Source organism: Hipposideros armiger, unplaced genomic scaffold (assembly GCF_001890085.2).
Source record: "Hipposideros armiger isolate ML-2016 unplaced genomic scaffold, ASM189008v1 scaffold_132, whole genome shotgun sequence".
Taxonomy (NCBI): domain Eukaryota; kingdom Metazoa; phylum Chordata; class Mammalia; order Chiroptera; family Hipposideridae; genus Hipposideros; species Hipposideros armiger.
Window position 1 is genome coordinate 2,626,996 of NW_017731482.1, and position 6,624 is coordinate 2,633,619.

Consider the following 6,624-nt stretch of genomic DNA (forward strand, 5'->3'; position numbering starts at 1 on the left):
GAGGGAGAGGGAGAGAGGTAACGCATGCCCAAATTAACACTGCTTCCCTTTAAGGAAGGACTCACTCTGCCCAGCACCTGCTGGTTGGACCCAGACGGCTCCTCCCAACTGGGTCACTCCTGCTGCTAAGGCCTGAGAATAACCTGGTCCCTGGACATCCTGCTCCCTGCCCTCAACTTAGCTCCAAGTCTCCCACATCTCTCAACAGCCTGCTCACTGGGAAGGTGGTGGGAATCGCAGCTCTGCAAATCCCATCTGACACAGAGTCCTCCCTAGACAGCAAAGTGTCCTCCTCTGGGAAGTCCTCCCTGTCACCTGGCACACCCTTCCTCCTGGCACCCCTAGCTGGACTCTGCAATTAGCTTCCTACTGAGTCACTCATTCACAAGGCTACCAAGCCGATGGGCAAGTGCACTCCCTGCACAAAGCCCCTCCCTCCTCCCATCATCCTATTTAACCCCCACAACACTTATTATCAGCCCCACTGTACAAGTACAAAGGCTGAGCGACTTGCCCGAGAGGCAGCGCACATTGCCTCTCCCGCCCTTGGGGTTGCCATTTTGTGCCAGACATACTGCTAGGCACTCTGGGGGTAGGGGAGGACTGGGGTGGCACAGAATCTAGTTCTGACTGGCTGGCAAGGAAAGCAGACCTACACAACCCCAATCCACAGACCACAGTCAGTGAGCGAGGGCTACGAATCTGCAGAGGAGGAGGAGGGCTGGATTCCGCCTGCTTGGAAAGAGGCCTGGAAGCTTCTTGGAGGAGGCATCTTCGATCCGGGCTCAATTCCTCGCTGCTCCACTCCTACAACCACCACAACAGGAGGACAGGCATACCGTGGCCTACAAAGCTCTGGGGCCCAGTGGGTACTTGCCACTGCCCTGGAGGCTGCAGAGGGAGGAGCAGCGGCTGCCCTGCCAGCTGCCCTGCTAATGACCCCACTGTGGCCAGGCCAGCCTGCCTCCAGCACTGCTGGCCTGGCCTGGCCCAGCCCAGCCGGCTCCCAATCACAGGGCCTTCTCTGCCCAGCTAATGACCATGCTGCTAGCAATCCCGGGCACCACCCTTCTTCGGGAGCGGCAGCAGCTTAACTACAGAGCCTGCTGGCCCAGACAGCAACGAGGCCAAGAATCACAGCCACCCGGCACACCACATCCTCTGGCCCTGATGCTGTGGTCTCCTCCTCTACCGTCCAGGGTCACAAAGGACACTGCGGAAGCTGGAGCTCTGGGAGCTCAGATACCAACCCACTCACCCATGGGAAAACAGGGCCACAGAGGGGGGCTGATTCACCCCAAGTCACAAAGCCAGCCAGTGCAGGGCCCAGGGCCCTGGATGCCAGGCCAAGTGTTCCTTCCTGGGTCCCATGCTCACCCCAGCACTGCCTTTCTTAGCTCTGAGAAGAAGGCTCATTTCCAGGCTTTTCACATGCCAATTATGCTCTCAAGATGCTTGGGCAGAGCTGAGGAGACAGGATATCTTCTACAAGCTGTCGAGCTGTCTGTTTAGTCACAGATAGGAGCACAGGCTTGACGCCTCACTCCCCACTGTCCAGCTGTGTGACCTTGAGCAGGGCAATGCACCTCTCTGAGCCCCAGTTTCTGGGAGACGACAATAGTTACCTCCCGGAGTTGTGAATGAGTGTCTGTAAAGTGCTTATCAGTGTCTGGCTCATAATAAGTACTCAAAGCTTTAACTACTGTTAATATCACCATCATAGTATTATTAATGAGTATGTGGATGCAGTCTACAAACTGTAAAATGTGATGCAATGGCCGGTATTATTTACTACTGTGAAGCGTTGAAGAATCAGAGGCAGTATGCCCAGAGGGTTGGGTAATCCAGGAATGTTTCTTGGGTAATTTATGACTGGAGTGGGGCCTCAACAGGTGGAGGTGAGCAGAAAAAGAAGCAGGGATGGCAGTTCTGACAAGAGGAACCCCACAAGCATAGGGGCAGCAACAGGGCCACATGTGGTGTGTTTAGGAGACAGTGATGAGCAACGAGCCAGGGGTCCGTGCAGGGGCTACAGTGGGCAAGGCCTTGAATACACAAAAAAGGGGCCTGGTCTCCATCTTACAGGCAAGAAAGAACCACAGAAGGTTCCGAGTGGGCACTCCATGATGCTTTCTGAAATGTGAATTCTGTTTGACATTCAAGGTCCTCTAAACATCTGGTCACTTACTCCTCACTGACCCAACAAGCCCTAGCATCACCACCCCCGAGTTCTCCCCACTTCCCTGCTTATTACAACATTCCATCTCCCCTGCCGTTAGCTCGCCCCATGGTTCATGTTCACAATGAAGTACCCTTTCACTATGTACCTATCGTGCCACGTGCTTGACATATATGGCCTCACAGTCACCCATCACTACTCTCCTTTTACAGAGGAGCAAACGGAGGTCTGGCAGGGTCAGGTGTCTTGCTCATAATCTCACAGTGAGTAAATGGCACAGCCAGGATTCAATGTTGAACTGATGCCTACAGCGAGTTGCCTCTAGCCCCAGCCCAGACACCTTCCCACTTGATGAAGCCTTCCAGGGTTACTCCAGTCCTCAAGGGCCTCTCCCTGCCGCTTCTCATCACCCAATTGGAATCAGAGACCCTAACTCAGCTAGCTCGGTTTCCATTGCTTCCTGTGGGCCCACCTGACCCCCCAACAGGAGAGAGCCGGGGTTAATAATAGGTCACTTTCTTCCCATCCTGCCTCCCTCTCCCCATAGCCAAGACTTCCTATAGCACTAACTGGAACTACCCGCCTCCTAGGGGCGGGAGGGTAAGGAAGAGGTTCAGAAGCTCAGCTGGGCACAGAGCAATTTCCTTGAGCCTGCCTCCCAGCAATGAGGGGACCCATAAATTATTCACTGCACCTTTGTGCTTAAGGGAGATCAGACAATGAGCCAGATGGAATGAACACCAGTTCCCTCCAACCCTGGTCCTGGGGTTGGGGGTCAGAACCCAGATTCTTTGCCAGGGTCCCCAAGCAGATTCTAGAGGACTAAGAGACCAGGAAAGTGGCACAGGGGGGCCTGACCCACAGGAGTCCCATCTGAGCAAACCAAGGTCTGTGCGCCTGCAACAGTAGCCTGCATCCTAAGGCAAGCCTGAGAACTTTCCCATATTTTCTGGTCAAAATTTAAGCTTCTTTTCCTTATAGGGAAAGAAATAGATACTAGGCTAACCACTGTATATTTATATCTCACTTAATCCTCACAACAACCTCGTAAAGGAGGAATTCTAATTTACAGAAAAGAAGTTGGGGCTCTGATGAGTGGTTTGCCCAATGTCACATGGCCAGCGGGAGGCAGGGTGGATTCATGCCCACCTGGTCTGTCTCACCACTATCTGCCCATGCCACTTAGTCCACCCAATTGTGAGCTAGTCACCACACTGCCTTTTCCATCTGGGTCACTTCCAGGGCACCTGGTATGCAGCTGGTACTCAGACAGTTCCTGAAGCAAACACAAAGGCCCTGGGTAAGTGGTTTCATCTCTCTGAGCCTCAGTTTCCCACACAAGGTACCCATTACTAACAAGCCCAGTCTTGGCAAACACAGAAACTCTGCAGCACTTGACAGTCCACAGGATACGGTGGCCCCGTTATCTGAACAGATAACACACAGCCTGCCTTGACCCCATTTTACAGGTGAGGTTGGGAGCCACAAATGCATCTGAGAGGTCCCAGATGGCTCAACAATGTTCTGCCTCACTCCAGGTTCCTTCCATCACACCATGAAATGAGATCACAGGTGTGAAATTATCTCATCAAAGAGGAGCTTTGTTTAGAGGCAGGAATTATGATGAGAATTTGAATCCCCATGGATCACGTGGGGAGGGGGACTCCCAAGCCCCTCAGACACCTTCTCTTGAGGCTCCTCAACCCCTCCACCACCAAAGCCTGAGTTTCCAGCCTTCAGCTGACCTCTCCAGCCTCCTCCACCTCCCAGGGGCTTTCCAAGGTGGTTTCCCCTAGACTCCAGGAAGCTGAGCACAGCAGGGGTTAACTAGTCCCAGCCAAGGCCACAGGGCTCAGACCTGGGCCATGTCCCCTCCCCCTTCCGACCCAGAACAAGAGCCTACAGAGTCCAGGCCAGGCCCTCTTTCACAACACCCCTTTCCCTGCACTGCCCCGGAGGAGGGGAGGCGGTAGCAGAAGGAACCCCTGCCTGGGAACCCAGACACCTGGGACTGTGCCCCCAGCCCTGGCAGCCCCAGCATCGATACCCAAAGCAAGTCCTCCCCTCCTAGGCCAGAGGCGTCTTGCAGGTTCCTCTGCCCAGGAGAGGCTAAGGTCAGACCTTTAGTCTAGAGTCTAGGCCAAAGGCTATGGGGTTGCTGGCATGTCTTGGGCCCCCGCACCAACCGCACAGACTCACAACAGCCTCATATGTGGTCACCCTGACCTCACATCAGGACTTGGAAAAACCTCAACCACCCACAGAAGATGCTAACTTGGGAGGGGGAATGGATACCTTTAAGGATGTCTCTACGAGTGTACTTGTGGCTCAACCACTCACTCACTGCTTTAGGACCTTGGACAATTGGCACCCCCCCACACACACACATACCCACCCCACCCTTGGTAATGTGAAGGACGTGAGCTGGATGAGTGCTGAGGGGCCTCATCTCCAGCTCTGACGGACTCTAACTTGGGGGGCCTGTGAGTTTCACCAACAGATAAACAGCATCTCAGGACCCCCAGAGTGCCTTAGAGACCCTGGAATATGGCTGGAGTGTGGCAGGCAAGGGCCAGGAGCAGCTGCTTTCCGGTCCTGGGCCCTCAGGGAGGGGAGCAGTGGGAGTAGGAAGCTTCCCACCTCTGCCCTCAACTCTGGGTCACCTCTGGGAGGTGACCTGCCCATGGAGTTGGAGGGGAGGAGACCGGGAGAAGCTACCTCCTCCAGCCCCAGGATCAGTTCTAGGATGCCCCAGCGACCCTACCTTTACCCCTTCCCCCACCTCCTGTCTAGCGGCTATTCACTTCCTTTCTTTTACTCTTCTATTTCTGCTTCTTTTCATCTCCACTCTAACCCTCCTCCCAGTCTCATCCTCAGAGTGAAAAGTGGAGGGTCACTCAATCCCGTTGAGCCTCTGTTTCCCCATCTGTAAGAGCCCATAACTGTACACGACACCTTCTATCTCACCGAGTTATTAGTGAGCTTTAATGAGGGGACCCCTTGCGCAATGGTGGGGCGCGGACCCCGCACACAATGGGAGCCCGACAAGTGCCCGTTTTCTCCCTCCCCCCTCCTTTTCCCGCGCCCCTTCCTAGCCAGTTCCAGCCTCAGCTAGTGCCCGGCACACCCCCGCAGCTGGCCCCGGCGCAGCCCGGATGGGGTCAGAGGCCGTCCTAGCCCCGGCATCCGGGGCTCTCTCACCTGCAGCTTTCGGCTCCCGCCGGCCGCCGGGGCAGAGGGGCCCCTGTGTTCTCTTCGGGGCACGCGCCAAGCCCTTCGCCTGGGAAGGCAGGAAAGTGGTAGCTTCGACTCGCAGCACCAGCCGGGTCCGGTTCAGTCCGACTGTCCAGCCCGCCTGCGACCCCTCACGGGGCGCTGAACCCCGGCCGGGGCTTCCCGGGCACTCGCACGGTCTCAAGTCCGAAGCAGCACCGAGTCAGAGGCAGCTAAAAGTCCTGGTCTAGGGGAAACAGAGGCTGAGGGGCGTCCGGGCTCCTTTGCACTCAGTCGGGGGCTTGGGGACACCCTGCGTTAACCCCGGGCGGAGGGCTGGGGGCTCCGATACACACTATAGAAAGGCTGTGAACAAGCCCGCAACCATGGATCCGTATGGTGGGCCAGGAGCGTCCCGCCCAGGTGCACTGGATCAGGGTCGGGGGCTCGGGGCGTCCTGGTCACCACGCTCCGGACCACCTGAGAGCGTCCCAGCGCGGAATCCAGGGCCGGGGCAGGCGGGGTAAGTCAGGACGCCGGCAAAGAGCAGCGGCCGCCAGCGCCGGGCGGGGAAGTCTTTCCAGGTCTAGACTCGGCTCGCTCTGAAAAATGGGGGATACCTCCGCACGGCAGCAGACTCTTGAGCTCCGGGCCGCAGCTCCACTTCCTCCTCTTCCCCCGGCTCGCACGCCGCTCGCTCAGCCCCGTGCCGCAGCCGCCGCCACCCCCGCCGCTGTCATCTCCGTCTCCCACCCCCACAGGAGCTGCGGCCCCAGCGGAGCTGAGCTGAGGCAGCGCCGCCCAGCGCCGGAGCTCAAGCGGGCACCTCCCCACCCGAACGGGGCGGAGTCAGCCCGAAACCCCGCCCCTCTCGGATCACAGGCAAGGGGCGGGGCGCGCGCCAGAATCCCTTCCTCAGCCCAGCAGGAGCCAATTGGAGGGGAGAGTGGGAAAAGAACAGAGCCCTGCGGAAAGTGGAGCCTACCTCGGAGAGGGTGGGGCCGACCGTGGAAAGGTGCGGCTGGAGCGAGGACAACGCGGGAGCGGGGGAGGGGGCGACCTTAAAGAGAGGGGCTGGAGGAAGGGTAACGTGGCGCCGGATGGAGGGAGAGGGGAAGAGGACAGGATTGTCTGGGACCGGAACGTCGGGACTGGCTCGGGTGGGAGAGGGGGAGTCACGGGATAGGTACTGGGGTCGGGGTAGGGAAAGAAGCTGGATGGAGGCGAGGTGG

General features: G+C 57.5%; 1 long non-coding RNA gene across 1 annotated transcript in view; it reads right to left on the reverse strand.

Moving 5' to 3' along the window:
* The window catches only part of LOC109386357 (uncharacterized), a 79,296-nt gene extending 73,159 nt beyond the window's left edge, over positions 1-6,137 (reverse strand). Inside the window, exon 1 of the long non-coding RNA XR_002124781.1 lies at positions 5,381-6,137. This is a non-coding gene — a long non-coding RNA (uncharacterized LOC109386357). The remainder of the gene's footprint in view (positions 1-5,380) is intronic.
* Positions 6,138-6,624: the final 487 nt, after the last annotated feature.